General features: G+C 52.2%; 1 protein-coding gene across 1 annotated transcript in view; it reads right to left on the reverse strand.

Moving 5' to 3' along the window:
* Mgat3 (beta-1,4-mannosyl-glycoprotein 4-beta-N-acetylglucosaminyltransferase) overlaps nucleotides 1-16,732 on the reverse strand; it is a 38,179-nt gene extending 21,447 nt beyond the window's left edge. Inside the window, exon 1 of the mRNA XM_059247695.1 lies at nucleotides 16,620-16,732. The gene's annotated coding sequence lies outside the window, so the exon portion shown is untranslated. The remainder of the gene's footprint in view (nucleotides 1-16,619) is intronic.
* Between the last annotated feature and the right edge of the window lie 1,877 nt (nucleotides 16,733-18,609).

Here is an 18,609-nt window from a genome sequence, read left to right on the forward strand (position 1 = left end):
AGAGCTTCCATTAGAGGAAGGTGCAGCTGGCTCCTTTGAGCTTCTGGGGAAGCTGGGAACCTCCAACACTCACTGAGTCACATCCCACTCTACCTAATCACAGGCATCTTCAGGAACCCAGAGGCCAGTGGGGGATGAATCTGACAGGGGCTCCTGCCCCTCAACTCCCTGCTACCCACCAGCCACGTAGCCTCCCACACCCAAAAAGGTGGCCCTGTCTCATCAGCAGTAGGAAATGAGAGAGAACAGGCTAATTTAAGAGTCATGCCAAGGCCAGCTCTGCCAGGAACTGATTTCCACGGCTGTGGAATGAACAGCGGGGTGCTCCCTGCCCTAGTAATGCTGCAGCATAGCATGGGGGGGGGCACCTTGAGGTTGGGTAGCGGTTTAAGAATAGGTGTCTCGCCGGGCGGTGGTGGCGCATGCCTTTAATCCCAGCACTCCGGTGGTGGCGCACGCCTTTAATCCCAGCACTCGGGAGGCAGAGGCAGGCCGATCTCTGTGAGTTTGAGGCCAGCCTGGTCTACAGAAAAGAGTTCCAGGATAGTCAGGACTGTTACACAGAGAAACCCTGTCTTGGAAAAAAAAAAAAGAGTGGGTGCTTCTCAGTTTACTGAGGCCAAGGTCAAAGGGGATAGAGAATTGAAAAGGAACAAAAGGAACATTCTGGACTCCTGCAGTGGTATTGGGGGGAAAGCTCAGCTCTCTGAGGCATCCTGGAGTCTGAACTCAAAGTCTGGATTCAAAGCCCAGCCCTTCTCCACCCCCACCACCAAGTGACCTAGACAGGCCACCTGATACACTGAGCCTCAGAGTTCCTGTCAGCCACCCTCTCCCTTCACAAGGACTAAACGGGATGACATCTAGGGAGCCTTGACAAAGATGCACCTTACTAGTTCCTGAGATGGGCTCAGTACTCCCTCTACATGTAGCCTCACACCCTATGCCTTACAGGATAGGATCCCTCTTTTTCTGAAACCCCAAAGCCCTGCTCATTGGCTTCCCTCTGCCTCTCTAGCAGCCCAGGGTCACTGCAGTGTCCCTATCTGGCCACCTTCCACTCTATCCCCATTGCTCATGGCACCTCACACCCAGAATGAAACCTTGTCTGCTCTGGCTCTCCACAGACAGGCTGGCTCCCGGGTCTTCACTACCCCACCTCCCCAGGACAAGCCCCAGCCCGGAGTCCTCACACTGGCTGTTGCTGCCACTGGAACACCCTTCCAGTGGCCCAAGGCCTTCCTGACTGACTCCTGACCCCAACAATAACTTTCTCTCTCTCTCTCTCTCTCTCTCTCTCTCTCTCCAGGTCTCAACCCCACAGTTCATCCTCGAGGGAGGTGCTAGGCCTTGTTTATGTCTCCCTGCCTTGAGGAATGTCAACCACAAGAGAGAAGGGTCATTTCTGCTCCCCCACCCCACCCCCCATGACACAGCTTGGCTGAGCAGTAAACAGCGGCTCAGGACCGGAACTAAACAGTCCAGAGACCCAAGGAACCCTGGAGAAAGGGCTCACATACAGGGAGACAAGTGCTATCTGGGTCAGGGTGCTCAGGGGACGGGCCCAGACACTAAGTGCTCACACCCGAGGGAAGACCCTCCCAACTTCAGTGCCAAGAAAATCCCCTCCCCATCCCCCTCCCCATCCCCAGAAAGTCCCCTCAACCCCCACTTCTGAGATAGCAGCCTTGCCCCAGCAGTGCCAGCCCCTCCCACGAGGCTCCAGACCTCCAAGAACAATGTACAAAGGGCCACTTTAGCTCCATCTCTAGCCCAGAGGGCTGGAGGAGGGAGGGAGGGAGGGGGGGGGTTCCCTACCCCTCCACTGTCCTCTCAGGACCTCTCTGCTAATGGAGTCAGGCCCCTGGCAAGGCAGCTTTGTCCCTGGCATTGTCCTCGTGATGGAGAGGTGGGGCAATGCACAGGGTGTGGCACAGGCCCATCTGTATGGCAGGCAGGTGGTAGGAGCCTGACTGCCAGCTGGGCTGGGGGGGGCAGGGGGCAAAGTGCAGAGCTGATAGAGGGATCTGGGCCCAGCAGCAAGAAGGAAGTGAGCATGACTGTGGGTCGTTGCTCAGCCTGGCTCCAGGAGGTGAGCTTAACCTCTCTCTGCAAGCAAGCTGCAAAGTGATCTAGACGGTTATTTGGACAAACAAGCTGATAACCTATGACCCATGCCTGGTACGGATGGAGGCTTTGGCAACTTCTTTATGCCGTTATCTTTCCTTCTGGGGCCACTCAGTGATATGACTAACCAGGCAGCCACACACGCCAGGTCCCAGGAGCCTCCCTCGGTCCTTCCATTCCACAACCAACCTCCTTGACTATCATCTCTCCTCTGTCCCCTGGCCTGCAGGGGATTAAAAAACAAAAAACAAACAAACAAACCCCACAAAACCTTCCACCTAATGCTGGCTGCTAAATTCTCCCAGTATCTCTCAATTCCTACCTGTTACAGGGTCCCCCCGGCTGGCAGACCCTGCCCCCTCCCCTAAACTTCTCCAGCCCAGGGGCTCAGTTGCCCTCCCCCAGAGGCTCTTTCCTATTAACCCAGCCATTTTGGTTACAACCCATTTTGGCCACGGCTCCAGGTTCCTCTCTCTTCTCCGATTCCCGCTTCTCCTCACACGGCCCAGCTCAGTCTTGCTGGTCATGTTCGGTCTGGACCTTCCCAGATGCCTCCGGCGATGGTCTTCCTCATACCTACAATTAACCTTCTCCACCATGCCTAGGAGCAGCCACGTCCTCCTCGTATGTCTTTTTTCCAATTCAAGCACTCACCGAAATGACGGCAGGGTCTCACTGAGGGACTTCCAACCAGGTCTCCAGGAACCAGCCAGGCTGGCATTAATCTTGGACCCCATGATCAGCAATCAGGCGACACCAGGATGACAGTGGTGTGGCTTCTCTGAGGGAGTCCCAGTCCCAGGAACTTGCCTGCTCTTCTTCTTGGACCCAATGCCCTTTGGGGCGTCACCCCGCCCAGCCACACCTGAAGCCTTTGATAGGGCTGTGGCATTCTCAGGTCTGATTGGCAGCTCAGAAAAGGTAACAAAGGTCCTAGGGTTGCCTCCCATGTCACCTCAGGCTCTGAGAAGTGGAGAAGTGGCTTCCCTATGCTTCCCTCCCAGAAAGAGGGACAGTGTACAGAGCCTTCAGTGTGCAGCACAGAGTGAGCCACGCAGGGCTGGGAGGAGCCATGGGGGTGGGGAACACAAAGGTCCTGGCCTTCAGGTAAGCACTAAAGAAAACGGGAATTTTTAATGGGAAAGGTATATAATCTGCTTTCCCATCTAGAAGGCTGGGAATGGAGGTGAGTAAGAACCTGGTGGTTTATAGTATCTGTAGGGCCAGGCCACGCCCAACTCCACAAGCAGGACTGGAGATGGCTAACAATCTAGGTGACCTGTGTATTATCTGTATGGCAAGAGGCTCCCCCAAGCCCTCCCACAAGTAGGATTGGAGGTGGCTAATAGCCCAAGTGACCCCTACACGATCTGTACGACCAAGACCACACCAGAGCCCTCCCAGGCCCTTAAGCTAATACATGTAGCCTAGCTCTAGAACCTATCTCCTTGGAAGAAGTGACATGCACTTTAAGTTGTTTGGTTTTTTTTTCCGGTTTTTTGAGATAAGGTTTCTCTGTGTAGCTTTGCGCCTTTCCTGGAACTCACTTGGTAGTATTAGCCTAGCCTCCAACTCACAGAGATCCGCCTGGCTCTGCCTCCGGGGTGCTGGGATTAAAGGCGTGCGCCACCACCGCCCAGCTGCACTTTAAGTTTTAATGTAATCGTGCCTCCTTGAGAATTATCACACCACAGAACGTTTATTCAAATTGTGCTGCACTTAAATATGTCCATAATAAACTGCCCAGTGTCAGACTCTAGAAGTTTGAACCAGCCCAGCTGAGTCACGTTGCGCTGAATTCCCTTCTCTCGTGGATTGCTACTCGGCCCTCTGTAGCGCTTTCAGGGACCCTCACACGCGGAGATGAAGAATGTGGGAAATCAGGAGGAATGGCTGGAAGAAGTAGTTTAGAATCCTCCTCATTGTGTCCACACTGCTGTTCCTATTGTGTGAAAAAATGGTCCCTAACTGGGAGGATGCAGCAGGGGACAGGCCTGTGGTGCTCCCCTGTGTCTAGGCACCCGAGGATCACAATGAACACGGTCCTTGTGTAGAGCAAGTGAAAGCTGCTGAGCTCTAGGCCTCACTATGTTCTGAGTTTCCTCCTTCCCAGATACTCTGGGCCACTCGTTTTGGCTCTGTTCTCTGCCCGAGGCTCTCCTGAGACGCAGGCCTGTCTGTGTAGACAGCCAGCTGTGTAGACCCTAACAGGGGGTGTTCTTGCAGGGACCCTGCCAGTTCCACACACACTTTCTAGTCCAATGAGTGAAAACTGTAGCTAAGTACCTTCCCATGCTATCTGAGCCTCTAAAGGATGACAGGGCAGGACCCAAGGCACAAGGGAGACGCGATATTATGGGAGGGTATTTCTGAGTGTGGGCAAGGACTAAGGGGCAGTCACTCCCACAGCTTCTGCAACAGGAGCCTTGGGTTAGGATCTAACTGTCTCCCCCGGGGACACAGGAGGCCATCCATCATCAAAGGGCATGGATGGAGCCGGAGTGATAGCTCAGTAGTTGAGAACACATACTGACCTTGTAGAGAAGCCGAGTTGGCTGCCCAGAATCATGCTGGGCAGCTCACAATAACCTGTAACTCCCTCTCCTGGGGCTCTGACACCCTCTTCTGGCCTCACGTACACACACATACTTTAAAATAAATAAACATTTTATTTGTTTATTTATTTGTTTGGTTTTTTTTTACAAAAATCAGGACTATCATGCAAGGGCTTTAGGGGCTAAGCCCACTACTCATGACCTCCTCGAGACCACCACCCAGCTAATTCTTGCCCCATCAACTACTTAACTTTCTCACCTGGAAGGCCCAGTAAATGCTAAAAGGTAGGCATCTAAGTGCTTACATACCCCAGTAACTCTGAGAGGTAGAGGCAGGAGGATCAGGAGTCCAAAGTCATATATCAAGTTCAAGGCCAGCCTGGGCTACATGTGACCCTGTCTCCAAAATAAAAACAAAAAAAAAAAGGGAAAGGAAAAAAGAAAGAAAGGAAGGAAATTGTTTCCTTGCACTGCACACACTAGAGCCAGGAATGTCCTATTAGGGGTTCCCACAGCCAGCCACAGGGAAGCTGCCGGCACCTGAAGGTACCAGAACCAGACGGAGGGAGGCGGTGGCTGTAATCGGGGAATTTCTCTTCCCTCTTGCCTTTACAAGACGAAACTTCGTTTTTCTGTTATGATGGTTTCTTATACACTTTAGAAAATCAAAAAAACAGCCAAAGAAAGAGGGCAGCATGACCACTCTCCTGCCTGATTTCTCACAGGCTCTCCCCCGCCCGTCCCCACACATTTTTTTTTTTTTTTCTGGAATAAACCATCTCCATAGATTTCCTGCCAGCTTTGGAGCAACACGCATTTTTCTCTATCAGACTTTGTCCTTCTGCACAGGACAGGATGGGAGCTCAGGTCCTGGGAACTCAATCTGACTCACTCCTCATCCACCCCAGACCTGACCCAGACCCTGTGGAGAAACTCCCTGCCTGAGGACAAGGACAGTATGAGGAATATAATGGTACAGAGAGCTCTGGGCTCTCACACATCACTGGGACCTTTAGCCTCTTCTTGTGGAATGCTGAATAAGCCTGAGTACCACAGACCTCAGTATTCCTCCTGTAAAACAGGCAGTTTTATGTGGCCATGAAGCCTGGAGATTACCAGCTCAGCCTCTTCTCTTGGCTGAGGTGACAATCACCTGGGCTCAGCTTCACTTTTCCTATATGTTCAGAAGCTGAGCCAGAAAGTCTGTCTCATCACCCTCTCCCCTTGCTGTGGAGACACAAGGAACCACAGGTTAGCCTTGTTGCTGGCCCTCCACCCTCCAGTTCTGGCCAATCCTCTTGTTTTGCTCCAACAGTGCTTCCACCAGGCTCCCTCCTCACTGCACAATGCCCTTGACACACGTACTCTACCTTCCCCCGGACAGACAGACCAAAGCCTTGAGCAATATGGGCCCATCCTTGCTGGCCCTGAGGAGTAGACCTAGCTTTCTGTAGGAGCCTCAATGACACATCAATGGACAAAGGATACGGAAAAGAGGTGGGACAGGGCTCTGGACAAAGGGACAAAAGCCAGCAATGGAAACAAGGTCCCGGGTTCTTTTTCTTCCCCCCAGACAGGATTTCTCTGTCTGTGTAATAGCCCTGGCTGTCCTGTAAATTTCTAGGTAGACCAGGCTGTCCTTGAACTAAAAAAATCCACCTGCCTCGACCTCCTAAGTGTTGAGACTAAGGGCATGCACCACCACTGCCTGTCCTCAGCTCCTGCATTTCTAAGGTGAAGGTGCTAGTACACTCACCCCAAGAACATGAGGCACACCATTCGTCCACAATGCGCGTGCCTAGGGACCGTGGTTTCTGTCACATTCTCCCCAGCAGTGGGTACAAGTCACCAGTCTGTACTACAGTACTGTGATGACATGTGAGGCCCTAGTCAGCCCTTGGATGCCTGGTCTCTAGAATCCCCTGCATGGAAATGTGCCAGGTGGCCTTTGGAGTGCATTTTCCGCCCAAGGCTGGACCCAATTACAGAGTCCTTTGGGCATTCTACCAGACCAGTCTACAAAACTGTAACCTCCTGTTCAGCTCCTATGACCTCTTCCAAGTTAGCCACACTCCAGCTCATGCTCTGGGAGCACACAGAATGACAGTGGACTGCCTTGAAATGGTTTCTGAACCCAGGCTATGACAAGTCAGGAAGCAGAGCTGTCCCTCCTACCCACTGCGGAATGCTTTGAAAGCTGCAAAAAGAATACCATGAGCAGGGCAGACTCTTCCTACAGCACCTCTCCCTGCTCCTGTGACGGCTCCAGCTTGAGACTCAGTTTCCACACAGCGAAAAGAGAATTATCCTGGCACCACTGCCCGGGACTCAAGAGATACGAGAGTGATACCACCCAAGAAAGACATGCACTGGACCCGAGACATGGCTCTGCAGTTGAAAGCCCATGCTGTCCTTGTAGAGACTAGCGCTGTTCCCAGCACCCACATCAAACAGCTCGTAAGTACCTATAACTCCAGCTCCCAGGAACCCAGGAGACAGAGGCAGGCAGATCTCTGAGTTTGAGGCCAGCCTGGTCTACAGAGTGAGTTCTAGGACAGCCAGGGAACCCTGTCTCGAAACAAAGCAACAAAAAGACTTTGGGGGCTTGAGCCTAGTCACTGTCAGGCTCATCACAGAATATATAATATATATAATAAAAGAGCAGCTGGAGCGTTGGCTCAATGGGTAAGGACACTTGTTCTTTCAGAGGACCTGGGTTAGACTCCCAGCACCCACGTAGCAACTCACAAACATCTATAACTCCAGTTCCAGGAGATCCAGTGTCCTCTTCTGACCTCCATGGGCACCAGGCACACACAAGCTGCACATACATACATGCAAAAAAAAAAAAACAAAAAAAAAAACAAAAAACAAAACACTCATACATATAAAATAAAGAAATCTGAAAAAGGGGGAAAAACTTTCAAAAATAAATCTTAAAAAAATGAATAATAAAAACAAAGAAATATAGCTCTGATACAAAGCACTTGCCTCACACAAACAAGGCTTGAGTTCCACACCCAGTACTACAAAAGAAAGAGAAAGAAAAGCCCAGAGACGGGCATGATAGCCAGCTCACACCTGTAAATTCCAGAACGAGGAAGCCGAGGCAGGAGGATTAGAATCTGTTTGAAGCCAACCTGGGCTACATAGTAATTTCCAGACCAGCCTGGCTACAGTGTAAGCCTGCATAAATAAATTAATTAGTAAGTAACAAATAAAACTCTAGTATGTTGGTCCTGTGAACACTATAAATGAGAGTTATAACCATTCAGGTTCACAGTTCTTTGTGTTAATGGTAGGTCCGTACCCCATTCAGAGTTCTGTGATAAGCCTGACCGTGACCAGGCTCATCACAGAAATCTTTTGTTTTTGGTTTTTCGAGACAGGGTTTCTCTATGTAGACCCGGCTGTCCTGGAATTCACTCTGTAGACCAGGCTGGCCTCAAACTCAGAGATCCACCTGCCTCTACCTCCCCAGTGCTAGGATTAAAGGCAAGCATGAGTACCACCTGGCTAAGCCGGGAAATTTTTTTTTTTTTTTTTTAAAGATTTATTTATTTATTATGTATACAGCATGTATGACTTCAGGCCAGAAGAGGGCACCAGATCTCATTACAGGTGGTTGTGAGCCACCATGTGGTTGCTGGGAATTGAACTCAGGACCTCTGGAAGAGCAGCCAGTGCTCTTAACCTCTGAGCCATCTCTCCAGCCCAAGCCGGGAAATCTTAATGCTGGTAACTGTTAGCGAGCAGCCCACCAGCAGCAACCACAGGAACCCTTGGGGAACCTGACCAAGCGCAGCTCACCGGCAAACAGCACAGGAACCAATGGAAACATTGTAACAAGTTACTTGTCAACTTTTAACTACTTTTGGTAGGCTCACTGTCTTAGGCCTCTCCACCAAGTTTAATTGCCCCTCCCTGATTGGTCCTATTTTTCAGTCTATTCAAATGCCACACACTCAACCAATGGAACCCAGACAGAGACCTGTAAGTTTGGGCTTCCTGAAGGATGCATTAGCATTCCACAGAAAAGAATAGACAATTGTTTTTAAACCTCAGGCAGGGAGTTTGCTCTAGTCTTCCTCCAGATTCAACCTGAGGCTACTTCAGACTGAAAGACTCTATTATCTTGAAGGCCTTCGGTCACTCTTCTATTGCTGTGAAGAAACACCATGACCAAGCCAACTCTTGTAAAAGAAAGTATTAAAGCCAGGCAAGCTGGTGCATGCCTTTAATCCCAGCACTCGAGAGGCAGAGGCAGGCAACTCTCTGAGTTCGAGGCCAGCCTGGTCTACATAGCAAGTTCCAGGAAAGCCAGGGCTACACAGAGAAACCCTGCCTCAAACTCTCCCCACTAAAAAAACAAAAACAAAAAAATTTAATTAGAGATTTGCTTATAGTTTCAGAGGCTTGGTCCATTATCATCACGGCAGGGAGAATGGCGGCACACAGGCAGACATGGTGCTGGAGAAGGAGCTGAGAGTTCTACATCCTGATCCACAGGCAGCAGGAAGACAGAGAGCAGGATCGGGCCTGGCATAGGCTTTTGAAACCTCAAGGTCTCAAACTTCAGTCCCCTTGGTGACACACTTCTTTCAACAAGACCACACCTCCTAATCCTTCTCAAATAGTGCCACTCCCTGATGATCAAGCATTCAAATATATGCGCCTAAGTGGGCCATTCTCATTCAAACCACCACAACCCCTGAGACTCCAGCTCTCTGCTGCCAACAAGAGGCAGTTTCCAGCTTCCAGGTGTCCAGACTACCCATCACCTCAAAGACCCGCTCTTCTGGCAGTCTTCCAAAGCTGTAACACCTCTCAGAGCTAGTTCTTGGTTGGCATCCTGAGGCCTCTGAGAGCTTTGAGCTGTATCCTCTCAGAGCTGTCTCCGCTCTTGGCTGGCATCCCACTGAGAATAAAACCTGTTTCATTTAAATCCCGTGTTGTTTTATTATCGTCTGCCCACTGGATTCTTTGAGGAGGGTGGGACTAGGTCCTAGTTGGAGACGGGAGACAACTCTACAAACCTCCTCACTGGGTTGTGGTCAGGAACACCTTCTAGATCTTTTACCCATGCCAGTCATGTTGTGTCCTTTCCAGAAATGGCCCTCACTTGCTGTCCTTGCAATCACATTCAGCAAATGTTTAAGGAATACTTATTGAATGCCTTCAACCCGTGAGGCCCAGTGCCAGCCCCTCCCATCATGTACAGCTCTCCTTGTGGTCCTGTTCCTTGTGACCATCACTAGTCAGTTGCCGCAATACTCCGACCACCAGGAACTACCCACAATACAGGCAAGCTCGGAGATCAGCCCAGACCAGACTCAGCCTCCAGAAGAGGCAAAAAACGTCCAGAAATAGCATGGTGAATGAAGGCCGAGGTGATTGGAAACTGAGGCCAAGAACAAGCAAGAGGGCCAGAGACATTGTGAGGCAGCTGGACTTCATGGGGCCAAGCAGTGGTTCTTGGGAGTCCAAGGACCCTGCAATCTTCAGCATAACATTTTTATTTTTATTTTTTATTTTTTTTGGTTTTTCGAGACAGGGTTTCTCTGTGTAGCTTTGCGCCTTTCCTGGAACTCACTTGGTAGCCCAGGCTGGCCTCGAACTCACAGAGATCCGCCTGGCTCTGCCTCCCGAGTGCTGGGATTAAAGGCGTGCGCCACCACCGCCCGGCCCAGCATAACATTTTTAAAGCTGCATGGACCAGGAACATAGCTTGATGGTAGGGCACTTGCCTAGCAAGCCCAGGGCCCTGAATTCGATCCCTAGAAACAGAAATCTCACATAGAGCCAGCTAGATAGCTTGGTAGGTAAAGGCACCTGCCACTGAGTCTGGTGACCTGAGTTCAGTCCCAGAATTCACATAGTAGTAGGTGAGAGCTGACCCCAAGCTATCCTCTGTCAGAGAGAGAGAGAGAGAGAGAGAGAGAGAGAGAGAGAGAGAGAGAGAGAGAACAGAGTGTAATCAAACTTTTATTTTGTTTGCTTTTGAGAGAGGCTCTATGAAACCTTAGCTAGCCTGAAACTTGCTATGTAGACCAGGCTAGCCTGGAGCTCACTGAGATCCACCTGTCTCTGCCTTCCGAGTGCTGGAATTAAAACACCCTCACCACCATGCCACACCACTACATTCTTTTGTAGGTTCCTAGCTCTGCCATAGAGAGGCTCTAACGAACAGCCAGGTAGAGCCTGGTTAGTATGTATCCCACACTGGCAGGGGAGGCCAAAGAGAGACATGGGACAGCTATAAGAGAAGCACGCACCAAAGGGAGACTAGCCTGGAGGCTCTGCAGCTCACTGCTTTGGGAAAGGTTCATGCAGGCCCTTGGGTTCAGAGAGAAAGAAAGGACAGGTCTGAAAGATCAAGAGGACTCAGGGAGTTGGACAAACGGTCCCGACAAACAGAGTGCAAGCCCAATCCTACAACTTCCTGGCTGTGAGCCTCCCTTCCAGGCATCCCATACTGGCCCACGGGAAGAACGCTCATGGCTGCATCCAGGCGTTTTGCCCGCTGTCACAGTGAACACACACAGAAGGCATCTGGCCCTTAGGCAGTGGGAAAGTATCCCAAGAACAGGAGCAAGTCATTCACTGGGAGGTGCAGCTGGGAGGACACCTAGGTGGCCACTCATCCTGGGGGTCTCTGCCAGCCAGATACCCTGAGTCCACAATGCCCATTTAGACCGCTCAGTTCCAGGCTGCCGCTTCTGGAAAATTCCAAGCTGGGAGGGGACAGGACAGCAGGAAGGCTACACAGGCTGTCCAGGCCTTCTTTCTCCTCACAGAGGACTCCACTTCAGTGGGAGCCAAACTTTTATGACATATAACCTCTAAGTTCATAAAACAACTGAGTGATTAGGTATATGAATAGTCTCCATTGCTTCAATTTCATGTTTCTAGAAAAGATGAAAACAAGTAAGCCAACAGAGGCATTTCCACTTGAGGCAACATAAGCAAAATTACTTTAGGATCCTGTAAACTTCCTAGATATGAGAAAGGCAAAGGGGCCCCAGGTCTGCCTCATGCTAGACCACAGGAGAGGTCATGGACAATTAAACCCTACCCTTGTCTCCTTCTGAGAGGTGGGGACAGAAACTCCTCTGAAACAGGGTCCCTGTGACCATCTCTCTGTATTTTTGTTGTTGTTGTTTTGTTTTGTTTTTGTTTTTGTTTTTCGAGACAGGGTTTCTCTGTGCAGTTTTTTGGTGCCTGTCCTGGATCTCACTCTGTAGACCAGGCTGGCCTCAAACTCACAGAGATCTGCCTGCCTCTGCCTCCTGAGTGCTGGGATTAAAGACGTGTGGCACCACTGCCCGGCTATCTCTCTGTATTGTGAAGCTGCCCTTGGGGGCAGGGTGTGTGTGTGTGTGTGTGTGTGTGTGTGTGTGTGTGTGTGTGTGAGGTTTCTTCATCAGGGATGCAGAAGGGGAGAAAAGGTCAGAACACCAAACACTTGGCTGGGAATCATTTTTCGTTTGTTTGTTTGTTTGTTTGTTTTCTGGTTTTTTGAGACAGGGTTTCTCTGTGTAGCTTTGAGTCTTTCCTGGAACTCCCTGGAGACCAGGCTGGCCTCGAACTCACAGAGATTCACCTGGCTCTGCCTCCCAAGTGCTGGGATTAAAGGCGTGCGCCACCACCGCCCGGCCTGGGAATCATTTGTTTATGTATCCATTTGTGCATTCACATTTACCACATTTGCCAAAGGCTCCTCAGTATATCCATTGTTCACTGACTATTGTTCACATAACAACGAACATACCAGGGCTGGAGAGATGGCTCAGTGGTTAGGAGCACTTGCTGCTCTTCCAGAGACCCAAGTTTAGTTCCCAGCACCCACATCAAGCAGCTCACAAATGCCTGTAACTCCAGCTTCAGGGCCCGACATCTTCTTCTGGCCTCCTCGGACACCTGCACACACAGGCACACATTCACACAGATACAGACACATACACAGAAGTAACACTGAAAAGAATCCATACACAGACAGGAGCACACAAACATGCCACGGCAGGAGGTACCTGCTCTGTGGCTCTACAGACAGAGCCAGGACTCACATGGGTTTCCCTGACACTATGAGGCCCAAGCTATGAGAACAAGGATGAACTAAGAGTTGTACCTCAATGTCCCCCTCTGCAGGGGGACTTTTGTGGTACTCCTGGTATGGGTTACTGTTAAGTACCGTCTACACCTGTTCACATTTCCATGGCCAGGGGCTGAGGAAAAGTACTTGCCACGCAAGTATGAAAACCAGTTCAATCCCTAGTATCCATACTTAAAAAAAAAAAAAAAAAAAAGGCAACACACAGTGCATGCACACTGCCTGTAATCCTAGTCCTGGGGAGGCAGGGATGGCGGATCCCTGGGGCTTGCTGGCCAGCCAAGCCAAATCCGTAGCTCAGAGTTCAAGGAGAGACTTTATCTCAAAAAAATAAGGTGGCTGGGGGTGGAGTAAGGGTTCAGCAGTTAAGAGCACTGACTGCAGTTTGGTTCCCAGAAGTCACATGACAACTCACAACCATCTGTAACTCCAGTTCCAGGAGATCCAGTGCCTTCTTCTAGCCTCCAGGAGCACCAGGCACACGTGTGGCGCACAGATATACATGTAGGCAAAACACCCACTCACATGAAATAAGATTTTTAAGAATTAAAATGAAGTGGGGTTGTTGAGGAAGACACACAATGTCAACCTCTTGTCTTCACATGTAGGCATGTATGTATGCATGCACACCAACATGAATATACTTATACAAATTTCCATGGGAAGACATGCACATCCCAGGAGCTGTGTGGACACAAGTATCAGCAGCACAGAGGGCATTGGTCTGAACTGGGGTTAAAAGCTGGCATTGTGGAATGGGTATATGAGGAAGCTGCTGATGGGCAGGAAGGGGTGCTAGGGGATGAAAACTGAGCTGTTTGGAGCTCATCTCCAAGCTCTTAGGCTACAGTCTAGGGGTTCAGATGGACTCGTCTGTAAAACAAAACAAAACCAAAAAAGAGGATGGCCAGGCCAAGATTGAAGAGAACCCTTGTGAGCAGAGCTGGAACGGAAGAGTGCCGGTGATGTGCCTGTGTGGGGTGTCTCGGGAAAGGGTTCCTAACCTCTTGGTCCTGCCCCTACTTTCCATGCAGATCAGGTCCTTTAGGGTGGACTTCTGCCCCTAGCCCAGAGGCCTGCCCAATCCCTTCCGGTAAAGCTATCACCTATGGCACTGCCTGGCAGCTCCTCAGATTCATCTCATCAACAGCTTCTGAGTCCTTTTCTCTTTCATCAACCATCATGATTAGGCACCTCCTGAATGTCTGTCTAGGCATCGAAGATGGTGTGTCCCGCCTCCCGTTAAGAGCTCCTGCTAACCAGGGCTGGGGTGATTTGCACCAACACTCATCACCAGGGGTTTTATTTTACCAGACAGCCAGATGTCAGCATACCCATCTCCCCTGCCGGAGTGATGACACAGAAAGGCCAGCTCTTGACCATAGGAACATTCACAACCCATGGAACAGACTGCAAAGCTTCCAAGGCTCACTCTTAGAGGGCGCAGTAAACGCCCAGCAGAAATCATACTAAGCTGTGCAAATGATAACATAGGCATTGTCCCCATTTTAGAGACAGGGAAGCTGAGGTCGGCGATACAGTCACAAAATAAGAAGTGGCAGAGCTGGAATCTTAACTTGGCTGCTGGATCAAGAGTCTGTTTTAAGTAGTTATGCCTGGGTTCCAGGCAGCCAGCACAGGGCAGGGACTGATGGGACCTTCTGCCCAGTTAGATGTTAATCCAAGAAGGTCTGTCTCTTCCCAATCCCTACTCCACAGCTGAACGAAACATGTTTCTTGGCCTGGATGTCTGAAGAAACTTCTAGAAGGAAGCCAGGGTCTCCATGTGGAGAGTTAGACTTGGCTTCAGGAAGAGGGAAAGGATCATACAGTATGGGGAACAAAAAGCATTTGCACTCAAGGAACAGCACGGTATACTTCAAGTCTCTTGAGGGGAGAGGACATGTATTGTGGTGGGGACCAGAGGGACCAGAAGACTATCTGCAGACCGTCCTCCTGCCAGCCATTCCTCACCACTCACCTCCCAGAATCCCAGAAGAAATTCCTGCGCAGTTCCCCAGCGAGCCCTCGGCTCTCCCTTCCACACTGGTCCTCCCATGATCCTCAGCACAGCCTGCCCTCCCCATGAAACTGGCCTCCCAGCCAGCTGGCATCAGATGGCCTCATTTTACAGGTAATAATACCAACGCAGCAGCCAGCAATTTCCCAACACGGTTCAGGTGCCAGGCATCCTCCACGCCTCATCATTTTCAATCCTCTCCAAAATCCTGGGGGGTGGGATTCTCTCCACTCGATGGAGGTGGAAACTGAGGCTCAGAACACCGACTTCCTGGAGTGAGACAGCTGCTACATGGGCTAAGTGATGGGCAATGAGGAGTCCTGACCACAGGACACACAGACGGATTCTCCAAGGAGGCAGCTGAGGAGGCAGTTTGCTCAATCCCTGCCGAGGACAGCTCCCTGCTGTCCTCAGGAGTTAGTACCAGCTTCCTGGTGTGACCTTCCACCTCTTCTCCATCTGGCCCTCCTGTCCTGAAGCCTTGGCTTCCCTCTCCAGTCCCTCCTACTCCCCAGCTCATTTCTCATGGTGGTCCAGTGTCCCACTACCCTGCACTCCATCTCTCATCACACCAGGGATTCACACCTCTAGGCCCTTGCTCTTGCTATTTCTTCAGTCCTGGGAACTCTTCCAGCTTCCTGTCATCTATTCCAGTAGGTTCTTTCTCCCTAGGGCAGAGAGCCCCTCTTTCCAACTTTCCCAGTACCCCTGCCTATCTCCTTAGCATTGGGCAGCACTAACCCTAGAGTTGCCAGCTCCTGGAGGGAGAGAGCATTTTCTTGCTCTCCCCACCATCTTCATGCTTGGCTCAGTGCCTGGACCTTTAATAACTGTGTCCCTCCAGGTGACAGGCCAGTCCCCTATGAAGTCATATCTGGACCCATGTCCCAGGGATGCTAGGGGGCCATAGAAGAATCCCAGTAGGGAAATGTTCCTGACTTCATCCCCCTTCTAGGGTGTTCTGTAGGGCAGGGAGGGAGCACCATCAGATCTCAGGCCATCAGAGCAGACTGGGGCACAGCACCTCTGCTTGCTGCGCCCCAGCTCAGGCACCCCCCTACACACACACACACACACACACACACACACACACACACACACACACACACACACACACACACACACACCAGCACAACCAAGCAAGCTCCCCTCCCCACCCCCGGTTCCAGAACTATTTGCAGATATTTATAGCGCCCTCCCCCAGCCAGGAGCTCTCCTCCGCCCTGGACAGTGCAGTGCAAAGAGAGGGAGCCCCCCCCCCAGCTCCCCAGTAAAAGGCGGGGAGGGGGCTCTCTCGCCGTTCGCTTTTGCCTGCTCCCCGCTAAGGCAGCTGTAGTTACAGCTCCAGCCACAGCCCCCGCACCCGCCCAGCACCCCGACCGACCGCGCCTGGGCCTCGGCCAGCCACCGCAGCAGCCGGGGTCGGGGGTGGGGAAGGCAAGAGCTGAGGCCTCGCGCCCCCAGCCCCAAGCCGCGCAGGAGGTGGAAGGGAAAGGGCGCCGCACAAAGCACGGCTGGAGCCCCGCGCCTTGGGACGCCCCCACCCCACCCCCAGTCCAGTCAGAGGAGGGGGTCCCCGCGCCAGGCTCTGCCCTGCGGCCAGGGAGAGCTGCGGAGAGCAGGCGGGTGGGGGCAGGGGGCGCCGGCTAAGCAGCCTCCCCACATCTCGCCCCTCCTTGGCTCCAGGCCCCGGGTCCCGGGGCTGCGGGACCCTCGCAGGGGGCGGTGGTAGGGACCCGGAGGCGAGGCCTGGGGCGCGGGGAATGCAGGGCTGCGGCGCGGGTCCCTGGCTCCAGGGTCAACTCACCCATCGCCCGCTGGGTCTTAGCAGCGGCGGCAGCAGCAGCGGCGGCGGCGGCTCCGCGGCCCCCGGGGCCCCCGGCGGGGAGATGCTGGCGTCCGCCGCAGCCTCTCCTCGCCCCATCCCGGGCTCCGGCGGCGGCGGCTGCGGCGGGCGCCCGGCATCGCAGGCGGCACGGCTCCGGCCCGGCCCGATCCCCGCCCCCCACCCCACTTCCACCCCGTCCCGCGGGCCCCGCGCGGCCGCTTGACTGCACCCTGGGGCGGCGGCGGGGGCGCGGCGGCGAGGCCGAGCGCTGCGCTGGAGGTGCCCGCTCCCGCCGGCCCCCGCCCCGCCCCCGCGCGGCCGCGTCCCCTCCCCCTCCAGCCGGGCTCGGCGCGCTCGGGGCCGGGGGCGCCTGGACCGCGGGCTCCCGCCGCCTCCCCGCGCCTTGCGTGTGTGCAGCGATCGGATGCGCGAGTGTGCGCGTGCCCTGCCTGTGACCGTGCGTGCGCCGGCCCACGACCCTGGCGTCCTGTGCGGGTGTGTGTGTGCTGTGTAAGGTGGGGCTGGCCAGAGTCAGTGTCCGGCTCTACGTGTGCGTGGATGGACCTGTGTGTCTGTGTTCTGCAGCGTGTGGCAGGTCAGCCTCTGTGTGCGCAATGGACGTGTAGATAGATGCGTGCTGTGGTGTGATTGTGAGCACGTTGTGGCTGGGGGCACAGGCCTCCTGTGTGGTGGTGTGCACATGGTCCTGACCGCTGTGACTAAGTGTACATACGGCTGTGGCCCCGTGCAGAGGCCTGGTGGTGGGCAAGTGTACAAGACACAGGGTCGCCGCAGTGTCCAAGCTGGTTTTTGTCTTTCTCTGGCCTCTGTACACGGGCCTCCATCCTTCTGTCCCTGCTTCATTAATGGGTGTGCACAAAGCCACCCATGATACCCTCTCCAGGTGAGACCCAGAGGGTCATGGTGAAGGTAATGGCAATGTGCTGGATCTGGAATTCACCCCCAGGCTTGGAGGGTTTTACACTTCTTCCTTCCCTTTCCCAGGATGTTCATGATTGGCGATCTCTAGCACTCATGTCACCCGCGGTAGACTATCATCTGCTTACTTATTTAGGTTTTTCAAGACAGGGTTTCTCTGTGTAGTCCTGACTGTCCTGGAACTCTCTCTATAGATCAGGTTAGCCTTGAACTCAGATGTTCACCTGCCTCTGCTGCCCACCCCACAAGTGCTGGGACAAAATGCATGGCTTACCACACCTGACTTGTGGTAAACTCTTTCTCCCCAAGACAAGACCTGCTCCCCAAGACTAGGTGCTCTACAAGTCTGGAATAACAATGTACCTTCTCTACCATTTATTTAGTTAGTTTATTTTGACAGCTCTCACTGTGTAGCCAAAGTTGGCCTCTAATTTGTGATTATCCTGCCTTAGTCTCCCAAGTTGCTAAATTTGCAGGCTCATGCCACCAAACTGACTTACGTCTTTTCTTTTTCTTTCTTTTTTTTTTTATGTCTTTGCATTTTTAACAATTATGTTATGTGTGGGTGTTTTGCCTGCATGTATATGCACTACCTGCATGTAGTGCCCACTGGATTCCTTAGAACTGTAGTTATAGACGGTTGTGAGCGGCCATGTGGGTTCTGGGTTCAAATCCAGATCCTCTGGAAGAATAGTGTTCTTCTGAGCTGCTGAGCCATCTCAGTATAGACTCTAATTAGTTGTCTTACTCACAACTTTTTAAAAGATTTATTTATTTTATATGAGTGTTATGTCTGCATATATGACTGGTGCCCATGGAGTTCAGAAGAGGTTGTAAGGCCAGGCGGTGGTGGCGCACGCCTTTAATCCCAGCACTCAGGAGGCAGAGGCAGGTGGATCTCTGTGAGTTGGAGGCCAGTCTGGTCTACAAAAGTGAGTTCCAGGACAGCCAGAGCTACACAGAGAAACTTTATCTCAAAAAACAAACAAACGAACAAATAAACAAAACAAAACAAAACCCTTTTGTTATT

The sequence above is a fragment of the Peromyscus eremicus genome, chromosome 20 (assembly GCF_949786415.1).
Source record: "Peromyscus eremicus chromosome 20, PerEre_H2_v1, whole genome shotgun sequence".
Taxonomy (NCBI): Eukaryota; Metazoa; Chordata; class Mammalia; order Rodentia; family Cricetidae; genus Peromyscus; species Peromyscus eremicus.